The sequence below is a fragment of the Hypomesus nipponensis genome, chromosome 18 (assembly GCF_054491055.1).
Source record: "Hypomesus nipponensis isolate SF chromosome 18, ASM5449105v1, whole genome shotgun sequence".
Classification (NCBI taxonomy): domain Eukaryota; kingdom Metazoa; phylum Chordata; class Actinopteri; order Osmeriformes; family Osmeridae; genus Hypomesus; species Hypomesus nipponensis.
The window spans coordinates 14,331,997-14,355,330 of record NC_140378.1 but is presented as its reverse complement, the minus strand read 5'-3'; the positions used below and the strand labels follow the sequence as shown (position 1 = coordinate 14,355,330).

General features: G+C 47.0%; 1 protein-coding gene across 1 annotated transcript in view; it reads left to right on the top strand.

The window, feature by feature from the left end:
• The window catches only part of skia (SKI proto-oncogene a), a 56,815-nt gene that overhangs the window by 1,388 nt on the left and 32,093 nt on the right, over positions 1 to 23,334 (top strand). The gene's annotated exons all lie outside the window — the stretch shown is intronic.

The following is a 23,334-nucleotide window of genomic DNA, read 5'->3' as shown; positions in this document are numbered from 1 at the left end:
AAGTAATGTCTTGAACTATTGCATTGTATCCATGTAGTGAAGCCTATATGCAATATTCTGTTTACATGATGTCGAGGCCAGTCTCTGGTTGCAGGATTTAGTTAGACTACTGGTGTTCACATATTGCTGCTAATTGTCTGCAAATGACAACAACACGCCTCTGGTGGTCATAAAATCATTATTTGTCCATGAAACACCTCCACGGGTGTGAAAGGCACAACTTGATTGGTGATTGGCTAGTATAAGCCTAATACAGTAACAGTGAGCAACACATTCTCGTCAATGAACGATGAACCGATCCTCCATCATTCCACCATATAATTCGGATACGAACGGATAAAAAAAAAAAGAATTTGGTCTAAATTTGAAAAAGTTAGTAAACTCCTCCAGCTCGGGTTACGTTTGCTTTGCCTCCTCAAATTTTAAGTTCTGCAGCAGACTGGCACGATCTGCCACTCATCCAATTCGCACTTCGCAGTGTATTGTGCCCATGTTCTCGGATCTCTTCGATCCGTCGTTATCTCAGGTACTTGAAGGTGGATGTGTTTTAATGAGGGACTCTGCCATGCTTAATGGCGGGCTGCTTAGCACGTTTTTGCTCCCAGGGGGTGGTCGGCGGCGGGGGTTTTATTTGAGCGAGATATGCCGATTGTTGTGTCTGCCTTGAGAGACCATTACAGTTTAGACGCCTACCTCGTCAGCAGAATTACGCGCCTAATGTCTGTCTGGTGTATTTGCGGGTAGATAGGTCACACTGAGTGGATCGTTGTATTGTGCAGTGTTGAAAATGTGAAATTTTACTGAATATATCTCGGTGCATAATGTTCTCTTTCATTACTAACTTTTAGCATGTGAATGAGAAGACGAGGCAGATGATTTACATGCGTTTGGGACGCATGATTCCTCTAGTATCGAGTTCCCTCAATGGTATTCATAGATGGACTCGATGAGCCACCAAAATGAAGGGGAGGGAAAGCTTATCAAACATGCTTGCGGCTCTATGTCATTCGGTCTACCGTGCCACCCAAGCTCACCTTTTTGGATAATTGAGCTTTCTGTAAAGACTTTGGGGGGCCTCCTCCTAACCCTGACTTCTACATTGGGATTCTGGGTCTTTCAGCAGACAGTGCTCTGATTGTGAGCCTATGGAGGGATTAAAGTCTGTGCTATGGGGACAGTGGGGAGGGGGAGGGGGGCAACCCCCTCAGCTCTCTTCCTCCAAATGAGACTGATAAAGGACCCCCCCCCCCTTCCACAAATGAAAGGCCAGTGCGGTCATTTGCATGAACTGTTACACATGAATAGAGTTGATGAAGCAGGGATAGGAGTATTGTGGTGGAAACATAATATGATCCCAACAAAGGGGGGCATTCACCATCCCCCCCACAAACACACACACACATCCACCAACCAACCCACCCACCCACCCACCCACCCACCCACCTTACACACACACACACACACACACACACACACACACACACACACACACACCCACACACACGTCCACCAACCCACCCACCCACCCACCTCACACACTGTCTTCCCTTCCCCCAATTACCTACTCATCTACTATTTGGCGTTATTGGAGGAGGAGGGTGTAAGGGGTTAGTAAGAATGCCTGGAGACTTGTTGGTGGGTCACACAAACAAAGTGGAAGTGTTTACAAACAGGTCCTCACAATTCTCTCACTACAGATTTAACATTCAACAGCGCTTGTGTGGGGGCTTAAAGAGTGCTATGGCTGGCTATGGGCAGTGAGCACCAACTCTTGGCACTCGTCTGTATTTATACTCAAGTGGGGACCTCAAGGACCCCCACTTTAGAAGCCCCCTTCTACATTCATAAGGGTTCACAGGATGCCTGTGTGTTACCAGTTGGTAATAAGAGCACTTGTTTGAGTAGCTTCAAAAAATGTGGTCATGTTTTATGCAGCTTGGTAAAAGCAATGCAAATGAAGGAATATGTGCAGAGTTGGACTTCGCTAAAGTTATGGCTAGAGAGCTTTCCTTTGTCAGCACATTTTAATCAGGGAGCTACTTTGAAAGATTCTAGGAAGTAGGCAATAGACTGTTAGGGTTTATTGAACTTTAAATGTAAGAATTGCTTATCTATGAAATGGACAAAAAAAACATCTTTGCATGTTGTGGGAGGTACAAATGGGTGGATTAAAATGAATAAATGTATTATTTTAGTGTGTGCTGCAGTCTTACAGTCAGAGACAGGAAGTGAAGGACTGTCCGTCTTTCAAGACACCATATGTGTGTGGTCATGGGCACTGTGCACAGCAGTCTGGGTATTAGCTAACGGCCCTTTAGGCAATGGAGGTACAGGCTACACAGACAAGCACCCGTTATGACACTATTGCAGAACATAGGCATTGGAATTTCCATTAAAGGTGCATTTGTATCTGAGTTGCAGTATTGACTGTGTGAATGCAAACAATGGTGAGTGAGTAAGTGCAGTGAACTATTGAATGGGTTCAAAGTTTATGAGGAGGGTGTGGAGCAGTTCTTTAAGTTCACCATGCCAGCGTTGGCTCGCTTTATTATGGTTTCTGGCTGGTACACATGTGGGTGGCAAACATAATCAGTGGCTTTCCGCATAAGGATGTTTAGATAAGGATTGTGGCTGCAGTTTTAGTAGGTCACTAACTTTTATTTGGCTCCAGAGATGATGTGATTTAGACACAATCCATCTGCTCCAAGCAGATAGGAAGGATGACGGGGTAAGAGAGTTTTCTTACTTAGCCATTCACAGCCTAAAGGACAATTAGTTTATACTATTTGGACCAGCAACCAAACTTTTGCTGTGATTAGCAAACAACTGATTGGGCTTTCAAAGGTATTCCAACATTTATCATTTTTGCATGTAGCTATCTAAATTGTAAGGTCGATTGAACCATCAGACCCAGATGGACATGTTTCAGACAAACACCCGGCTGGATAAGGAAGCAGACAAGCAGCAAATGCTAGTTAGTCTGAGGCCGGGGTGGGTTGCGACAGTGGCTACATACCAGACCAGCCACTCCCTGAGAAAGGAGAAGAGAGAAGGACATATTACGCAAGTGTCTAATGAAAACAGTTCTGAAAGGGCATGAATGAAACATGTTTCTGCACCTGTATGTGATTATAACCAACCCTCACACAGGGCTTTACACCCCCCTTCCTCTAGACAGGAAAATCTAGTTGTTTTTCCTCTATGTTTAATTGCTGGTGCAGAATGTCTGAACTGTCAAATAGCCCAGTTCAGACAGACATAAGTGACATACAGAAGTGAAGAGTGTATTCTGGTGGTTAGAGAAAAAAAAAAGTTTTGCTCATTTTACTGATACAAACACAATTATTAATTTGGAGTTAACATTTCTTAATGGCTGGAACTCTAAACTAGGTTTCATTTTGATATTGGACTGTCAAAGTGTGCTCTTAAATTGCAGGCAAAAGTGCAGAGAGACAGAAATTCTTTCAAGAGAAGCAAGGCTCTGTCTGCAAGTCAGCCCTTTGCAAGTAGGTTGGGACCTTGTTATTCTTTAAAGCAATGCACCAAAGTGTGGCTCCTGTCCAGCCATTTCACAGAGGCTGAAACTTCCTCTAAACTTCCAGTGCCCAAAAATGTCCTGGTGCACACTGGGATATCTGGCCTCCAGCTGAAGGGGCCGCTTGTTGGAGGAGGGGGGAGGCAGAGGAAGTAAACTCCCTGAGGGAATATGAGGCTATGTCCTGTTTCATATGCAAGACACAGCCCCTTGCTAAGCCCTCTGACAGCAAGCCATGTCCACTCTGTGGACAGCACAACAGCTGGTAGCCATGCATATCAATGGCCGCAGAGAGAATATCCCCTTCGTCTCTTTCTCCTTCTTTCTTTATGGAAAATGTGATACAGACTCACTTTCTGTTGCTCTATATTAGACGTTTTGGTGTTTCGTCATTTGTGGATTGCTTTTTGTAGAACTGTGTGATGTGTAGTCTGTACACACAAGAAATCGTAATTTTTGCCAGCTTGCCCAAATAATTAATTAGGAAGTACTAATTAAATTAGGCCTAGCTAAATGAGTCTGTTCTTACCCTGCTCCATCTTAGTAATCCTGCCAGACTTTGTCATTTTACATACAGTCATGTCTGTCTTTTCTTTTGATAGACCTCTCTAAATGGTCAGTTGGATCAATGTTATATTGACAGCTTGGACTTACTTTGTGAAGAAAGGCTCTGAGTTATGTACTGTGAAGAACCAAGACTAGACAGGAGCAGCGTAAAGACTTTACTGTTATACTAAATAAATACTGGTAAAATCTGATGATATTATTATCATGAAGTCAGAATTTGAATAACGTTTTTGCTCCAGTTTGACGCCCATGTCTATGTAATTGATTGTGCTTTGCTATAGTTCTGTGGATATAGTGAGCTGTTTCAATGAGGATGCCTTCCTTTGACAGACCCACAGGGATGGACTCCATACTGATAAACAGATGCTTCTGCAAGAAAGATAAGGACAATGGAATCCTCCTTTTAACCATTTGGACTATAATTGCTTTGTAGCTTGAATGATATGCAAATGCAAGTCAATTAAGAAGGTTTTTTTTCTAATTAGCAGTTAAGTTTGTGTGTGAAGAGACATCCACTAATTATTTGCCTCATGCATGGTTAATTTGCAGAGCTTGGATTTTTGTCGCTCTTTCAAGCGGCAAACCACCCAAAGAACCACCGTTATTTTGCTACTCCCACCCCCTCCCAATAAAACAGCAGGAAAGAGAAGAAAGTCATTTTTAGATCTGCTCTGAGGCTCCCTGGCTAGAGAACTTTAAAGGAATCGTGCAGTAGAATGAAAAAGTATTCATGTTGTTCAAACAAACACAAAGACAAAAGAAGAAAATACAGAACCATGTATGACGAGCCAGAGAGCGAGAGAATTACAGGTGACACACTTAACTGTGCGTGTCTGGGAAATTCTTCAAAAGAGTGTGAAAAAAATGGAGAATAGAAGATGTGATCATTCCTTTCATATCTTCCCTGCCAGCAGCTGATTCCATTCAAGCTCTTTAAAGTCAAAGTCTTAAAAAGGAGGGATTCTCTCTGTTTTGGCTGGTTTGTTCAGACAGAGTTCAAAGACACATCTGAAAACAATCTAGGTAGCTTCTTTCAGGGTGGTGGTTATTTTCACTTTCTTTGATTGGGCACACAGTCACACACAGGCACACACACACACACACACACACACACTCGCACACACTCCCACTAACACGGGCGTCCTCCCTCCACCGCCCTTGTGGATTAGCACCAACCCTGCAGACATACATGGAAAAAGCAGAAGCTGTGACCCCCCATCACAGGGCAATGTCTAGCCTCCCTTTCCTCCTCTGTGGCTCTTCCCCTCCCCTGCCTCCCAGCCTCTGGATCCGTCAGGAGCGTCTGCACATGACTAATGGAGGACACTGCGTAGGGCTCTGTGATCATGGAGACAGAGGGGGCTGGAAAGTACATTGATGTATCTGCTGGCTGTAAGGCGGGGCTGGGGGAGTGGAGGAGACCATGTGTGGAGAGATCCCCCTCCCTCCTGAAGTATGGAGACGGTTGGAGTGCCCGTCTTGCACGTGTGTGACCGTGCTGTCTGGTCCTGTTTGGGAAAGAGGTTCTAAATGGTGCATGCTCAGTTCAGAGTGAATGTGTTCAGGAATACGGAACCTGCACGCAAATCAACCTCACGTAAGCCTTTTTTCCTTGCTTAGTGAACTTCTTGTGGTGTTCACAACCTTCCGATTGAGCAAGAAGTTCCACTTAGCATGGCAGTGCAACCTGGGGCATGCCCCGGTACATGCAGTCGTGACATCACACGAAAGAACCCAATGACTTCTCTTTGCTTTCGTGTGGAAAAACGGTTTTCAGTCGGTTGGCACAATTTGATGACACCGACAGACTGCCGGGTAGCGAACGACAACGTTACCATTTTTTCATGGCTATTCATTATTGATGGTAGATTACTGTAGGCAGCAAGGGCCTCCGTGTTTATTTAATGAGATAGACTGTTTGCAGGATGACTTGGGGTTTGAAGTATTCATTGGCACACATGGCCCTGCAACCCCATCTATTGTATCATCTAGACATCCCCAACCTCCTTCCACAAACTCATAGCATCATCCAACAAGCTCTAGAGCGCTTAGAGAATCAATGACACTCAGAGACCGGCCAGTTATTGGGTTTAATTCACATATGCATGCCCGGGCAGATTTTAAATCAAGGATGATGATCTTAACCCATGTAGCTAAGCCACAGACCTTGTAGAAAGAAAAGCCTTTTCTAGTATAGCAGTGTGTTACAGAGAGTCTTACTGTTGTTGTTTTTCACACACAGGAAGAAGATTCTGTTTGTTTTGACTCGCAGGAACATATTGCAGTAAATCATAGTTCTAAAAATGAGATGGCGTCCTTTTCTCCCGCTTGTGTCTGGGTGTGTATGAGTGGATGAAGATAGATGCGGTGATGGTGACTGTGGTGTACAAGTGTGTCTGGTATGCTCTGCTTGCTCTGTTTAGGAGGGATTCAGACCATAAACATGTATGTTGTTCTTTAAACAAGAACGGACATACAAAATAAGACATTTTTCACATTCAAATCACCATCAAATTACATTTACGATCCTTTACTGTAAATGTATCTCTGCTTTGTCATTGTGCTGGTCAACCATGGTATCTTTCCGGTGTGTGTTAGTGTATGAATTTATAGAGCTTTAATTGTCCAGGCCTGTGTGGGTTTTATGTAAAGTGCAGAAGGCAGTGGATTTCTGTGGATCCAGGATCCAGACTGTTTGAGAGAGTGGTCGGGGGACAAGGCTGGCTGGCTGGCCGGGGACTAGCCGGGGGATGGGGACTAGCCGGGGGATGGGGACTAGCCGGGGGATGGGGTGGCGACTTTTCTGCTGCCTCAGCCCAGGACCTCTCTTTTGTGTTGGTGACGCTGGGCCTTTAGATCCTCCCAGTGTTTGGAGGAGCAGTCTGTCACATGACCTCCCCCCCCCCCAAATGATGACCCCTCTCACCTTCTCTGCTCTTTCAGTCCTGTCAGCCTATCACATGCCTTTGAGCAGCTCCCTCGAGGCAGATGTCTGATGAAGGAAGTCAAACATGCACGCACGCATACACACACACACGGGCACACACACACACACAAGCACACACACTCACACACAGCAACACAAACACTAATCTAAAGATAAATTCTTATATGTCTGTCACATTAAATACACTTTTATTAAACGTTAGACTCTTTTTACCGCTGAAAGGCCTACCAAAATGTTTTAGTGTTTGACAAAGCATCCTAGTGAAGGCTGTTTTAACACTCATATAATTATCTAATGTTTACTTAGCCAAAATCTCCATGCAAGGGAACATTCAAATAGGAATGGGCTATTCTGCCTCATTTAGTGGGTGACTGTGCGTGGGCAAGTCTGTGTGTGTGTATATCTGTTTGTGTGTATAACTGTGTGTGTTTGTGTCTGTGTGCGTGCTTGTTTTATGCCTGGATCAGCTGTGGGAGGAGATTAGCATGAGCTCACTGCCTACTCATTTCCATCCCCATCTGTCTGTCTCCCACGGTGACAGGGCCTCGACTCCTCTCCGCACACCACCCCCACCTCGCCTCCACCCCCACCTCGCCTCCACCCCCACCTCGCCTCCACCCCCACCTCGCCTCCACCCCCACCTCGCCTCCTGAGAGATCCCTGGAATCAAAACACAGACAGACTGACACACACACACTCCCCCGCCCCACACACACACACTTACAGTCACCCTGTCAGGTGTGCTAGTGTGGTATAACTCTAAACCCAGCAAACAGACAGGAGACAGACTTGTTTCCCCCCACCCCCCCCCACCCCCAGGTCTAATGCTAAAACCCAATCCTGAAGCTTGCCTAATCTTGTTGCAGATTGAACTAGCTCATTGAAACTGGAGGACGACAAGACCAGAGCTTTGCAGAGAGCGTATCTATATACCTCGACTGTCTGTTATGGTAACAGTGGAGAGGCAATGCAGGGAGCCTCTAACAAGATGCTAATACAGCATACAAATAATGCTTCCGATTTGGGCAAAGAATTTGAAATATTGTGGTATATATTTACACGTACACACGTTTACATAAAACATTAAATATGTGGTCTGGGGATGCATCGAATAACCCACAGCCCCTCTAAAAGTCATGGAGTCAGCTGCCGCGATGGACATTTGGTGACCCAGCTGAGCGCCAGCCATTGAAATATGAAAAGGCCAGAGGTGTGTTCTGTTGTCGCCTCTTTGTTGAGGCTGCGTTGAATAGAAAAAAGGAAGAAAAGAACTGGCGCTGATGCAGCCATGGGGCAAAGGGCAGCCCCTAGGAGCTGTGGGGGGGTTGTGTGGCAGGGGGAGGAGCAGGAACGGGTGTCTGGGGGTCAGCCCTTGCTCAACGGGGTTTGTTTGTTGACCTTTTGTCATCTTTTTTTTTTTTTTTTTTTTTTTTTGTGCAAGTGGGCATCAGCTGGGATTCTGTGATGAGACAGAATGAGATGACAATGAAAGCCCCTCCCCCCCTCAGGTCATCAGGTCTCCCTGGAGGCTGACTCAGAGATGACTGTTCATTGTTGGAGCGCCCTCCTCTCCCTTGTCTCATCTCCGCTCTTCTTTCTTCGTCGCTATGCTGACCATTGGTAGCCACTTATACCAATGTATAGGGCTAGTGTATTGAAGTAAGCTAACTTTGTGACACCTAATACATTTAATCCAAACCCTTCCATTACTGAGGTGAAATGAGAAAGGTCCCTATCAACTCTGTTTTCCAAAAAATAAACAGTGTTTATTTTTGGACTGCACAGGAAATGTGTAGTAAGTTTGCTTCCTTGTGTTTACTGGGCAGGGCAGAGATACAATCAGTAAACGTCAGTGATCTTGGCTCTGTTTAGTCTACTGACTCATTGAGATGTCTGGCTGCTCTGGGCTCTTCCAGGAGTGCTTGGGTTAACCTTACACAAGATTAATCCCACATGAGATGGACTTAATTGCCCTATCGATCCAACAAAGCATTTGTCCTAAACCTTGACCGGCGAGCATAAACTGCTACTGTTGATTACCGTACATACTGTAATGTCTGGGGCTGTTTAACAAAAGACACAAATACACACAAATATACACACAGAGAAAGATAGAGAGAAGATAAAGTCAGGTGTCTGAGTGGTTAGGGTATCGGGTTAGTGATCTGAAGGTCGCCAGTTCGATTCCCGGCCGAGCCAAATGACATTGTGTCCTTGGGCAAGAGACACAATGTCACCCTACTTGCCTCGGAGGGAATGTCCCTGTACTTACTGTAAGTCACTCTGGATAAGGGCATCTGCTAAATGACTAAATGTAAAGTAAACTTGTAGAAGCTCACACCACGAAATAGGCAATCACTTCCAGCCCATACCCCCCTAAGGCAGCTGAAATGAAAGGAAATCCTCTGCAGGCTGCCCGAGAATGTCACCAAGTCAACCTTAGTGGAGTCAGATTATAAGGAAATCCACCACAGAATGGTGTGACCAAAGATGTAGTTTAGTTTGGTGCAGTACCAGAGAGGAAAGAAGCGGCTGAGGTGTAGGTTGAAGTTAGGGTGGGAAATGTGGACCTGAGTTGGAAAGCTAGACAGATTAGTTTATACTGCTGCCAGCGTGGCAGCATGAAGAAACACACTGGGCTGCCAGCCACACCTTGGCTGCAGTTTTACAGGAAGTGGAGGTGGTGTGTGTGTGGGTGTGTGTGTGTGTGGGTGTGGGTGTGGGTGTGGGTGTGTGTGTGTGCGTGCTGAGACCTCAGTATTGGTGTGAGGGTTGGGCCCCACCGGCTCATTTTACTCCTGTGGAATGAAGTGTTGGAAACAATGGCTTATAATGTCATTAACATCCTAGCCCTAGGGTCTCTGGCCATTCCTCCCCCCAAGTCACCCATCTCTTCAATTAATCCCATCCTAGATCCACTCTGGCAAATGAACTGGCGATGCAGATACTAAATAAAACAATGTGTTGAAAGTGGATCCCTCCTTCTGGCTAGGGCGTTTGCTTCTCAGGTTAAGGAAGTCGCCACAGCCCAGTCCCTATTTATTCCTCTCCTTATCTTTCACTTCTCTCTATTCTCTCTCTCTCTCTCTCTCTCTCTCTCTCTCTCTCTCTCTCTCTCTCTCTCTCTCTCTCTCTCTCTCTCTCTCTCTCTCTCTGTCTCTCTCTCTCCCTCTCTCTCTCTCTCTCTCCCTCTCTCTCTCTCTCTCCCTCTCTCTCTCTCTCTCTCTCTCTCTCTCTCTGTCTCTCTCTCTCTCTCTCCCGCTTTTTCTCTCTCCCTCTCTGCCTGTCGTCTACCTCTCTGAGCTCAAGTGAAACCCATTGATTTCTCGTCACAAACCCCTGCCCCCTCCTCCACTCATATAATCTCTCATTGTAAATGATACACACACACACACACACACACACACACACTTGAACATGCATAACCAAAAGTGTTTATGCACATGCACTCTGATTTACTCACACCATATCAACGTACTCCTACACACAGTCAGTCAGGCAGCGCGCACACACAAAGCCAACAATAGTACTGTTTAAACCCTTGGCTTATAATTGATGTAATTGTAGATCTCTAGACAAGGAAATGTGTAGAATGTGTAACTGCATTACAGTTACACACTGTAACTGTGTTACAGTGTGTAACTGCCTCCTCCTACTGAAAGGCCCTATTTTCACTGTCAGCCCCCTCTCCTCATTCTTCAAAGGGAGTCTGGGAGCTGCTGTCTTAAGCAGTAGGACATCTGTTTATATAATGCCTACTGCCATTTATACAGGCCCCTGTCAATCTGCCGCCACACGCGTGTGCCTGTGTAGGACAAACCAAGTTATTCCATCTGACCTCTACTCCTTCACAAGGATCATCTGTCTCATTTAATTTTGTGCACACACACACACACACACACACACACACGCACACACACACACAGGTCAGGGCCTTTGCTGAACCTTGCCCTCGGGCCACACAGGCCTATCCAGCGACTGGGAGGAAGCAAGCGGTGATGAAAAACTGCCCTCCCCTCCCCCTTCCTCTCCTTTCTCCATCTTTTCACCCCCACACCCTTTTTAGGGATAGCTGCTAGGCATCGGCGAGGCTCTGCAGCATATTTGACGGACTCTGTGTGTTTGTGTGATGCAGCAGACACATATCCGCCAGTGCGAATCCAAGTCACTGCATGTTGCAAGCCTAGTCCCAGCATGCTGGTTTACATGACCACACAGAGTCCACCAATGACTGCACTCTTTGTTTGAGGTTAGTTGGACCGTCACAAAAGAAGAGAAAAATTCTTGGTTTTGCTTCTCCCTTGACTGTGTATTTATTTTACATTTGGAAACCCAATCAGACTGTATTTTGTGAGAGGAATGTTACCTTAGTGAGGTTAGTTTCATAGGAGAGAGAGAGGGGAGTTTGGGATTTATCCATGTTGGATTTTCCACTGGAGCACAGAGCTTGGATCGTATTATTATAAGAGAAAATGAAATGGGAGGCACTGTTTAGTCTTGGCTGAAGGACGGAGCTAGAGATGTTTTGTCTCCCTTTTCCACCCTATCTAATTTTCTCTCTTTCTTTCACTGCTCTTCTCATAGTCTCTCTCTCTCTCTCTCTCTCTCTCTCTCGTCTGGGGCTCCTGTCTCTGTTGGTGGAACAGCTATCCAACTCAGGAAGCGTCGTGAAACATCAGAATCCACTTCCTACAGCAATCAATAGATCTCAGGTCCAGCACACACACACGCGCACACACACCCACACACACACACACACACACACACCCACGTACCTGTATTGGAGAGATTTTACTCACACACACACACATCCTTAATCCCCCCCATCCTCAGGAAACAAATCTGTGAGGCAGCTAATTATCCCTCTGTCCAATGTAGCCTTTGAACAAACGACATTAATGCTGAATGTATTTGAAGGTGATGGTGTTCAGCACTTACCTTTTAAGCTGCTTCAAAAGACAAGCCAATCAGACAGCCCCGTAACGTAGGCAAATTCTACCCATCTGCAATATGCGTCTGTGATTTACACTACCAAAATTGGCTCCTCTGGTCCCATTTGTGGCTACTTAGTCTTAACAAAAGCTAGGCCTGACAGCAGTGGCAGCCAAGAGCAGGTTTGTGATATGGATAGATGGAGGGATGAATGGATGATAACCCCCCTCCACCCTCTTCTGTCGAGCTGTAATGAAATGATAGATCCCCGATGTGGATCGGGACGTAAGTGAAGGGATGACCTCACAGGCACCTAATCTCCGCGGAGGGAGAATCCAACGGCTAATGTGTCCATTAGCGTTCCACCGTCAGAGAAACCAACGCCAGGGAAAGAGTGATGAGGTGGAGGAAAGGAAAGAACAGATCTTAACCCACTCAACTGAGTTCTCAGCCCTCATTTTGATATTCCGAAAAATGGCAACAAATTAGAGCTCTATTAGTTTAGCGTTTGTGTTTTCCCCCTATGACGTTTTCAGCTGAGTCGCATAGTCCTTTTTGAAAGACTAAACAACAACTTTTGTAATGTTTTCCAAGATTAATATATATTATTTTGCCATATGGCATGTTTTAGTTTGATGTTTCCATAGGGATGCAGGAGAGTATTGTTGATTCCTTTTTTTCCCAGAGCCCAGGCCAGAGTCCTAAGGTCAGCAAGGTTGCTGATGCTGAAGTGTGTCCCCTCCCCTTGTCCCTCAACAGTGGCTGGCTTGTGTCAGCCAGTCATGTGACCTGAGTGGGGTGATTGCTGGTGGACAAACAGGCTCCCAGCCACACGGGGATGGACCCTTTAAAGGGAGAGCACTCACTCTGGTGCTTACACACTGCTTGTCTGCCATATCGGAATAACGACACAGCGTTTTCGACCCCCACCCCCCCCCCCACCCCCACACACACACACAGACAGCCACCCACATATACTGATACCTCTTGCATCTTCATGCTCACCTGCTGAAATTGAACCCTCCTTGCCTCCCCTCCTGCCACTTCCTCACCTGTCAGAGCTGCCAGCTGTGCGTCTCAGTGAGATGGCACTGTGCTCGTTTGTGGTGTCTGGCTAGGACTCGCCCCTGGCTGCGGCGGGTGGAATCTCTGGTTTTGATGAGACACCACAACGACTTCCTCTGACACACCCAGTGTTTTGACAACGCTAACATCACAACTTTTGACCTGCCCTGCCCATACGTCTCTCTTTTCTCTCCCCCTCCCTGTATTCCCTCCCTCTTCCCACACCCCTCCCTCTCCTCAGCCCCCTCTCGCCCATTTCCTTTTTGGTTCATACTTCCCCACTCCAGCCTTGGGATTTGACCACTGAGCCAAGTCATCTCTACCTCAGTCCCTCTCTCCCTCTCTCCATCTCTCCCCCTCTCCATCTCCCCCTCTCTCCCTGTATCCCACTCTCCCTCTCTCCCTCTCTCCCTCTCTCCATCTCTCCCCCTCTCCATCTCCCCCTCTCTCCCTGTATCCCACTCTCCCTCTCTCCCTCTCTCCCTCTCTCCATCTCTCCCCCTCTCCATCTCCCCCTCTCTCCCTGTATCCCACTCTCCCTCTCTCCCTCTCTCCCTCTCTCCGCAGAGTTCAACTTATTCGGAACAAAATGTCCGGGGCTGGGGTGGAAAGCGCCAGCATGTGCTTGCCACCCGGGCTGGTTTGAGGCAGCTCAGCACCCTGCCTGAACTAAAGCGCCTTTGTACACTCCCTTCACAAAGATAGCCCTCGCAGGCAAAAAAAATAATAAAAAAACTACCCCAACCCCAAAACAAAACAAACAACAGAGTTGTAGCCAGGGTGCCTGCACAGTATCAGAGCACATTGCCAGAGTCAGAGGTTACAGATAAAATGGGTGAACAGCAGAAGAAAAATTGAGGACGTTTTCAAAAAGACCGTGTGTGAAGACACTTAGCCTATCTCTGAGTCCTGCAGTGACAGATGGGTCACCTAACTGCCTCTGGAAACAACAACTACACAAGCAGCCGTGATTGTCGACGCGCCAACTGTCATAAATGGCCTGTAAATGGACAGTTGAACAAAATACTGTTCAAAGATTCTCAGTCTTTCCGGTTGGACAGGGTCTTGTTTACTCTCTCTCCCTCTCTCTCTCTCTCTCTCTCTCTCTCTCTCTCTCTCTCTGTCTGTCTGTCTGTGTGTGTGTATGTGTATGTGCCTGAACAAAGTGCTAGTGAACTTTGAACCCATCCACTGATCTTTGCCTGTTGTCTACGATAGTAAACACTGCGTACAGCCAGATACATGTTTATTTAGGCATGGATAACATAATCAGCCGACACATACATTCCATGTTGCTACAGGACTTCTCTGTTCAGGACTTCTATTCCTGACACACACACACACCTGAAGCATCATTAGAAACAGGGGGTTGTTGAGCTAGCTCAATACGAATGCTTGTATCATTCTATTGAAAATTCAAACTCAGCCTGACCCGAAGTTCACTGACCCACGGTTCATGAAATAACCTACACTGCAGTTGAGCGCTGCCCAGAGAGAGGCTTACAGTAGGGCTGCCGGGCAAAGATAGCACTCGCCACTACAGCAGAGGGATTTCTATTTCAGTCTATTAGTTTGATGGGGTGATGCAGACAGTCAGACACCTCCATGGCAGATAGAGAGAGGGAGCGAGACAAGGAGGGGAGGGAGGATGGGGGGGCGATAATGGATTTACTTTAGTGTGTGTGCCAAGGTGCCAGACAGCGGGAGTCCTCTGTGACAATCTCTCTCTCTCTCTCTCTCTCTCTCTCTCTCTCTCTCTCTCTCTCTCTCTCTCTCTCTCTCTCTCTCTCTCTCTCTCTCCCTCTCACCAACCTCCCTCTGTCCTCCTCCTCCCTTCCTCCTTCCATTTGACTGCTCTCTCTCACACTCTCTCTTTTTCTCCTTGCGGAGGCTGCGCTGGGAGAGAGCTCAAGCATTAAGAGACAGCCAGTCTAGTGTGACAAACTGTACCCTACCACTCTCTTGTCTCTTTCCCTTTCTCTTTTTCTGTCGTGCTTGGAGAGAGCCGGGGCATTAAGGGAAAAGCAGCAGTGTGTGTGTGTGTGTGTGTGTCTAATGTGCCGCCCCCGCACGCGCTTGGCCCTGCATTATCCCAAATGCCGCTGTGATTGGAGCGTTAATGTGGTTGCTAAGCAAATCTGCCCTTCCTGGGCTAAATAAGAATGGGCCTGGGCTGCTTCCTGGCTGGTGGGTTGGACTGGAGGGAACATGCTGGTGTGCTAAAGACACACACACATACACACACTTACCCGGTGGGTGTGCAGCATACACACACAGACATGCAGCTTTAGCTGGTGGGTTTTGGCGTAGGCTTGCTCCCTGGCTTGCTGTCTGTTTCTGCAGCACAGACGAGCCCCCGGAAGCAGCTTGTTAGTCTGTCAGTCTGTCTGCTCAATCCTCCTGAGGACAGAACAGGAAATGTGGAGTTTCTCAACAAAATCACCCCCGTAATCATTATATAATAATCATATCATCCCTAATGCACTTAGGCCATTTTGCCCATACTGAATGGGTGAGGTAAAGTGCACCAGGGAAGAGGGCCGGGAGTTGGTGGGGCTTCATATTCAGGGCCTTGAAATGAAAAGCATCCTGTACACAATCCTAGCCCAGGAGGCACAGGTGTAACAGTACCCCAGACTTTAGGCTGTGAGTCGTTCAGTCTATTTCTGTAATGTCAGTGAAACGTCCCCTGTGGTTAAGGAAGCTTTCTCTCTGACTTTGAGCCCCCAAGCGCTAACTTTAGCCTAGCCTAGCTCACCTGAGCTTAGCCAAGCTCCCCCCTTCTCACATAGCTATTTGGCGAGGCTTCCTGTAAGCTGAGACAGCAGGTGCGGGTCAACTGTCCGTCAGGGAGTGAGAGAGAGGTGGAAGTTGGAGGGCTCAGTTCCTAAAAGCTCTTTAATTAAACCGACGGAGAGGTCTAGAGGGCCTCGGGGCTAACGTTTAGCACGTAGCATTCTGTTTGGAGACCTGAGACAGCCAATGCAGTAATTAGCATGCCCAGAAGCCAAGAGGTGACGGTATGGAGGTCCTAAAGGTGGAGTGCAGGATCGACTTTCAAACATGGGTTTGTTTTAGGGTGGTGTTTGTGTGTGTGTTTTTAGTCTACTTTTAGCCTCACACTCAAGGTGTATACTTTCCACATATTACTGTATTCTACATTTTCCATGAAAGCACGTTTGTGAAGTATTTCTACTTTGGAATATGTTTTACTTAGGTTCAATGAAACCCTATGCTTCTTCCATTCCTGAGTCTAAATCTAATGAAAGTATAGCCATTTTCTAAACAAATATGCTGCAATATGCACAATATAAAAGATACCAAACAAACCATGCAATAGGGATAATCATCATTAGCCTACTATACTAAGTACTGGTACTGTGCTGGAAATTCTTAAAAAACAAAGCCCTGATAATTCACAGAGTGGGAATGTGTGAACTGAAAGGGACTGAATAGAAGAACTCCACTGTAGCTGTGTTCTATTTGTGAGGGGGCCCTCATGTGTGCTTGGCCTGACCTGATTCTAGCCGGCATCGCGTGCGTGTGTACAACGTCTCCCTCCTCTTTTCTCTCTCTCTATCCCTTTCTCCTCTTCCCCCACTCTGGAGCCGCATTACAGTGCGCCTCAGCGCCTCTGCAGTACAGCACAGTTGAATGCAGCATCACATACACACTCACACACACACACACACACACACTCGCATGAGCAAACACAAGTCTCCCCACTCTCCCAGAGCCAAGCTGGGCTAGCACGCTCACCTCTGTAGGACTGAGCTGCTACATCTGCAAGATTTGCAGCAGATCTGCAAGATTTTATTTGCACGTTTTTTGAAAGATATTATGCACTGGAATGCATTCATTACCGTTCTCTATCTAAAATACTATACACTGTAGTGTTACTCGGTTAGTAGACTGACGTGTAAATTTATGTAATCTACCTCACACCGGTCGAATACCGAGAATGAGGTGTAAATAGTTTGTACCGATTTACGTTTCAGCATTTTGCCAGGCAGGTGGAAAGCTTGTGTGCGTGTTAAACATTTTGCAGAGGTAGTGCAATACTTGTACACGCACACACACACTCACACACACACACAGACACACAGACAGACATGGCATGTTGTCGAAACCCTGAGAGGTAAACGATGCCACCGTGCTCCTAGACACGTACTTGATTACCACCTCAGCCGCGTGGAACCTGAGCCCTGTTGGCTGCTCCTCCTGTTTAGTCTGCCCCTCCACTTCCCTTCTCTGTTTTCATGGACAGCTCACACGTCTGATTCCATGACTGCTTCCCTCCCTCCCTCCCTCATTCGTTCTCTCTCCCGTTCCCTCTCTCTCCCCCCGCCTCTTTTCTGACCCCTCTATCCATCTCTCCTCTGTTCCCTCCTTCTGTCCCCTCTTTCAGAGGTGCTGTTGTTTGAGAGGCTGGTGCAGCATCCAAGGCCTGTCATCCCCAATTACCCAGACGTGGGCCTCGGCCTCTGTCCATCCCTAATCCCCCCTTTCTCTCACTCCTTTTCCCTCTCTCCCTCTGTCCTTCTGGTTGGGCCAGGGAGCGCTAGGGGCCGGGGGAAATGCCCCTGTTGGCATTTATGTAAGCATCCCGTCCGACTCAAGCAGGGTTGCATGTACAGGACATGTACTGTAAGCTTACTTAATCCCTCCGTTTTTTCTGTAAGGCTCACTTAGTAGTGTGGTCGTGTGCATTTATGCAGTGTTATTTGTCCAAATACACACGCACGTACACACAAGCGGGCACACACACACACACACAGGCACTCACAGGTTTACGATTGTGCGAGACTCTCTCAGACATCTGAGATATGGTATAGAAGGAGGAGGGGTGGAGGAAGAGGGGGTTTGAAGAGTGTAGAGCGACAAGAGAGCACTCATGTAGTCATTGAGATTAGGTAGGAAACGCCTTTGAGTCCAGAGAAGGGGGCCGTCAGACATCCTCACCCTTGTCTTGCTTTGCTGAAAGAAACCTTTGGCCTTTCAGCCTTTCAGCCTTTCTCCCCTTCCTATCCATCTCTCCTCTTTTGCCTGTCTTTATCCTCAAGTATAGCTTCTTCTCTGTCTTTTTATCTCGACCCCCCTGTACTCTCTCCCTTTCCTTCCCAGTTCTAGCCTGCCTCCTCCCCTTCCCTCTCCGTTCCACGGAGGTGGTAGCTGAGGGAGTCTGGTCTCATTTCCAGCCTAGCCTTGCCTGCACTCTCTCAAGGGGAGTGGAGAGGAGGGCTAGCAGCATTAAAAATAGAGCAAGCTCTTACACTCTGGGCATGCCCCGTTTGTGCTTGAATTAGTACTTGGCGCTATTAGCATCCCTCAGAAACTGGCTGGGCCACGAGAGGGGAGAGACAGGAGAGAGAGGACAGGCTTCCACGTTGTATCTTAAAAACTCCCAAGCAGCTTTTGAGATTAGCATCGCTGCAAACTAGGTAATCACCCGGCCCTTTGGCACGTAAGGGCTTATCAACTGCAAAGTGCGCACTATTCATTTCCATTGCCACCCTCACCACTTGAGACGCTAATCTACTTTTGTTTTGTTGTTTGTTGTGCGCTCGTCACAATCAGGGCCTGTGTGTGTGTGTTGCGTGTCTGGGTTAGATGCCTGCGAGTCTGCGTAATCGTCTTTAATTCTTGGGTATAGTCTTGTGGCTGTGTGTGTGTGTGTATCGGCTAGTGCCCTCTCTCGGACTTGCACTAACCACTGGTGGCAGGCCTGACTTTCACTGAGGCGGCGTTAAGGCAATCATAAAGAAAAGAAAAAACGACTGAGAAAGCCGAGAGAGCTCGAGGGAGGCGCATAAAACAGTACAGTTGCCTCCAACCAGAACATCCCTTGCTGATTGGTATTAAGTTGTTGTTTACCTGAACACAAGGATTAGCAGTATCAGTAAGGTTTAACTCTAATGGCTACATTGTTGATGCCCACAGTGCATATATGGAGGAGGTGGGGGACATGGAAGACACAGGATTTCTCTTGGCACAGGTCTTGCTGCAGCCATGGAAAGAGTTAGCCACTCAGCATGCACGTCTCCCTCCAAGGCCAGAAACTTCTACCCCCTCTGCGCTCAACTTGTTTTGCTTAAGGGAGGAGTACAAATGACTGTGGACATAAGTTTCAGACTTGAAGCCAGCAGTTTCTCTTGTGAGAAAAATTAATCTTGAAGTTGTTATGAACTGAATGTGGCTAGGGGGAGACATCTCAGTTAACAAACTCATTCAATGCCGAGTTTTCATTTAGGAAAAGTGTTGAAGAGCTAAATTAAATGTTTAGTGAAAAAAATTGTTTTGGCAGGTCTGGCAAAAGACACAAAATTGTGGTCAATGGACGCAGGATTGTTCAATGTGTAAGCTGCAGGGGCTGTGTGAGATAAGAAAAAACAAAGCTTGGAAAAAGTGAGAGTAGAAACTTCTGGCAGAACACTTGTATGTTCCTTCCCCCAGCATGTGTTTCCCATCATGCATCTGGTTGCACATGATGTCAGTGCCTCAGAGAGAGAGAGGCCTGTGTGTGTGTGAGGGAAAGGGGGAGTGGCAGAAACAGCAGTCCTGCTCTCCAGATGTGAGCAAAAGAGGGAAGCAAGGAGAACAGGGTGGACAAAAAAGCTCTAAAACAAAATATGTCCTCAGTCTTCTCTAGAGAACAAGTGTCTATTCATGCAAAATACATGTTTGGGACAATGTCCCTGTGTAGTGACATGTTACCTGACACCTTTGTCACCTTCTTCAATTTATTCCAACCCATGAACTAGCCTCCATGTTAAATACAGCAGAACTGTACGACAAAAGTGTACAGTCTATCACTTGGCATGGAAACCGTACTGTAAACCAGCTACTTTTCGTGTTACACTTGGCCTCTAATATTTGGCCTTCAACATCCTATTTCTAGAACAAACACTTCTACTGCTGCTAGCAATGCTTCCAGTTTCTGCCTCCACCCACAACTCAGTGGAGTGGAGGCGACCCAAAGTTTACATTCCCGTGTTATTCAACCTGACCCTCCCCTGACCTCTGAAGACTCTGGCTAGCTAGCCGTTAAAGTGAGGCGAGAAGGCTGTGACTGGAGTCATTAAAACACATTTGGCGTCATTAGGCCTTTAAGTGTCCCCCCTCTTGATTACTTCTCAAGATAGGGTTTAAAGAGCAGGGCTGCATTTCTAAAGGCTAGGCCAGACGTCCCCCTCCTCTTTTTCCTCCCTCTTTTTATTTTTTACAGTGGCCCAGACCGTAAACTCGGTCCATGGTGGGGGGAGGGGGAGGGGGGGGGTGACGTGGGATGGCTTTGGCCGTTTCAAAGAGAGGTCAGGGAGGGTCGTGAACCCTCCGCGACACTCGTGGACTGGAGTGGGTGGCGAGTTACGGCATCAGATACCCTCCCTTATCAGACACCATCGTGAGGGTCACTGATAAGGTGCAGGCCACAGGCAAGCTGAAACACATGTACTCCTTAAAGCACTTCTATCATCATCCACAATCACGTGACTCTTGATAGTTTTATACCACTGTAAATAGCACAAACAAACTGTCTTAAATAGAACCGTTTACAAATCTTCCTGCAAGACCTCCTCAATGTATACATTGCATACATATGTTTCTTAAGGAAGACCAAACCATGAATGTAAATCCATGAAGTCTCAGTTTTAGGATCATTTAAAGAGGTGAGCAGTCTCTTGTGTCTGACCATCATGATGCGTCTTGGTAGCTGGAGACTTGTTGTCTTAGACGCCAGGTTTATATGGCCCCAGGGTCAAACTGGTCAGTCTTTTACAGGGGTGGAGGCTGGTTCACAGGCAGAGCAGGCCCCTCAGATGCCATCTGGCAGCCATAAAGTGAGCCTAGTAAGCCTGACTTTTGTGCTCTTTAATGGATCTTACTGGGGTTGAGAGCAGGGAAGGAGAGAGAGGAAAAGACTCCTGGGTTCCACCCTTGCTTCTCACCTTCCGTTTGAGCACCCCAGCTCCAATCCTCAAAAGAGGCGGCGGTTTGTTAAGTCTTTCTGGATATTTCCAGGGTTGAGGTGGGGTTCATCCCGTCGCAGGGTTTAGAACGGACACTGAAATTGTGTCACTGGGTTGATGATGTGGTGAAAAAAGGCACACGACTCCAGGTTCTGAGAGCAATTGGTTAGCAAAAGCCCAGATGTGGAGCGCTCTCTTCATTATTTATTGATAACCTGCTGTGGGATGTGTGCAGAAGGTTGTGTGGGGGACACTGCTGCAATATTCAAACTTTTCAAACCATTCAAACGGTAGACATTTTCTGCAGCACACAACCTCTCAGAAGAAACCGCTGTGTTGGGTGACACTTTCAATACACAAGTCACAGGAAAGCCCCCCCCCCACCCTTCCACACAAACACATTTCTGTATCTTCCTCTTTCAGAAACACATTTGTCTCTTTTCTTGGCTGTAACATCGGCATCTGCTCCCCCTGACTACACCATGCAGTGTCAAGAGATAGTGAGAATAGAAACCTAAGCGCCACTGTCCCCGCTGGAGCTAGACGAGGCAGAAATAACACTAGCTGAGGCCGTAAAGTTGAAAAGTCACAAAAAGTGAAATGAGACCATCCTCTATCGGACGTGTATTATTAAACTCTAACGTGAAACCCTCAAATGCAACTGCCTAAAGGGATTTGTGTAATCAGTGAACATGTCAAGAGGTAAAGTAGGAGGAAGTATGTTCTGTGCGCACACGGGTGGAGGGAGGGCGAGTATGTAAGTAATGCTAACTTTAGCCATCTGATTGCCATCTTCAGTAGAAGTGTAGCAGTCTGTCTGCAAAAAGAGGCCCAAGGCACCAAAACCAAGGGGGACTGTCCTTTTGTCCCAATTACAGCTAATCCCTTTAGTGCAGAGAAAGTGTAGCCCCCCTGCTAGCAAGCTGTGAAGACACGAGGAAGCTACAGGGAGGGTGAAGCCAAGCCTGTTGAGAGCCAGCGAATCAGCAGAGAAAAGAGCCCAAAAGAGAAAGTCAACTATCATCTCCCTTTTGTCTTTCCAATTTATCCCTCCTTTCACATGAAAACGTGCCACTTTTCAGTCAGCCTGAAATAAGTTAAGCAGGGAACATTAGCTAGACCAATCCTGTTAGCAGTCTCAATGTAAAAAAAAAAAAAAGATAAGAAAGAGGAGGGGGGGGGATCTTCTTAACTCATTAATCAGCATGAGAAAGAGAAACCTTTTGAAGGGAGTTATCCAACTTTGAAATGTGTACTCATTTATCACTAATGCGGTTTTAAATTCTGCACAGCATTTGCATAAGATGCTGCAGTGGTAGACAGTGGCAACACCAGCGTGGGTGGCACCCATGCCCCCCTCTCTCAATGGGACCTCCGGAGAATCATGAAGGTGTCTTCTGCCCATGTTCCTCCAGAACTTTCCGTGCAAAAGGGATTAGTATCTATGTGAGGAAGTCTACTAAAATCGTCATGCTTAACGTTGTGGGCACTCCCAGTGAACAAGCCCCACCTGGTGCTTGGGAAGCGCCCAGAGTACAGATTTGAGAGCCTACCCTCTTTAGTCATCATTAGTATGGGGGACTTAGACATCAACTGACGTGATTATGCAAACTGTGGGGTTGTCGTAGGAGGCAATTAGCAGAACCGGGTGTGAAAAGCAAACAGATTTGGTAAAGTTTCACCCTTATTACCTCATTATCCAGCCTAGTAGAGGAGCAGGCACACTGCCTCTAAGTAGCCTCTGGCTACTTGGATATAAGGGGGATGGGGAGGGGGGTTTGACACACACTGCTCTGGGGTTCATAACCCCTCTCCTGTGAGTGTATCTTATCCCTCGATCAAAACTATGCACGCACAGTTCTAAGTATGAACTTACGTGTGTGTGTGTGTGTGTGTGTGAGGGGGGGTTCACACACTCGTTCGGAGGAAAGGTACAGTAGTTCGGGAGAGCTGAGAGACGTTAAGTACCCCCCCCCCAACAACATCACCTCATCTCCACAGTTGGGGTCCCCCCTCCTGGATCCCCGCTTTTATAGAAGGAGGTGGAGCCAGTGGGGTCTTTTATGAGCTGCTGTTCTCAAAGCAATTACTGCCTTTAATGAGCCTGTCTGGAATTTCACAGGCCCTCTTCACTGTGTCACTTAAGCCAAACGGAGGAAAAATAAAACAACTACAGACGAGGAGCAGCCGCCTTTCTCTGAATACGTGAACAGAAAGATTAAAAACAGTCACAGCTTGGTGCACAGTACACATTTGAAGCGTTCTCCAATCCACCTTGGTCTTCATCTGTTTTATTTCAGCTTTTTATTTCAGCTTTTAAT